General features: G+C 32.2%; 1 non-coding gene across 1 annotated transcript; it reads left to right on the forward strand.

The window, feature by feature from the left end:
• Positions 1 to 340: 340 nt before the first annotated feature.
• On the forward strand, positions 341 to 447 carry LOC133780909 (small nucleolar RNA R71). The gene has a single exon (XR_009869716.1). It is a non-coding gene; the product is annotated as a small nucleolar RNA R71 (small nucleolar RNA).
• The last annotated feature ends 323 nt before the right edge of the window (positions 448 to 770 follow it).

The raw sequence follows: 770 nt of genomic DNA on the forward strand, positions 1-770 counted from the left end.
AGAACATATAGAACAAACATCTTTTCTAGGTTGAATTGGAGAGTTTATAGTTTGGCTTATGGCTAAAGCTTCTACTTTTCTCGCTAATTTATCTAAGGATGTTCTTAAGTCTAATTCTTCTTTTACTTCATACCTTCCTCCTCTTTTTGGTGAATTAGTTGACCTAGACCTAGGATCAAAATAATTCCATTGTTGTGAATTGACAGATAAATCTTCAAGGGCGTCCCACGCCTCTTGTCCTTGAAATTTTAAAAATTTTCCAGTATGCATAGATTGAATCATTTGACGATTAGAGGGAGTCAAACCATCATAAAAATATTTTACAAGTCTCCATTTTTCAAAACCATGATGAGGACATTTTAATAATAAATCTTTAAATCTTTCCCAACATTCATAAAACTCTTCATTATCTTTTTGAAAAAACTCGGAGATTTCTCTCCTTAGACTATTAGTTTTAGACATAGGAAAAAATTTCAGTAAGAATTTATTATAAAGTTGATCCCATGTAGTTATAGACCCCGTGGGAAGGGAATTTAACCAGGCTTTTGATTTGTCTTTTAATGAAAAAGGGAACAATCTTAGTTTGACCGACTCATCAGAAAAATTTTGAAATTTAAATGTTGAGCAAATTTCTAAGAAATCTTTGACATGCATGTAAGGATCCTCTCTATCTAACCCATAAAAAGATGGCAATAATTGAATGATTGCGGGTTTAAGCTCAAAATGAGTAGCAGAAGTAGTAGGTAAAACAATGCATGAAGGAGCATTAG

The sequence above is a fragment of the Humulus lupulus genome, chromosome 5 (assembly GCF_963169125.1).
Source record: "Humulus lupulus chromosome 5, drHumLupu1.1, whole genome shotgun sequence".
Classification (NCBI taxonomy): domain Eukaryota; kingdom Viridiplantae; phylum Streptophyta; class Magnoliopsida; order Rosales; family Cannabaceae; genus Humulus; species Humulus lupulus.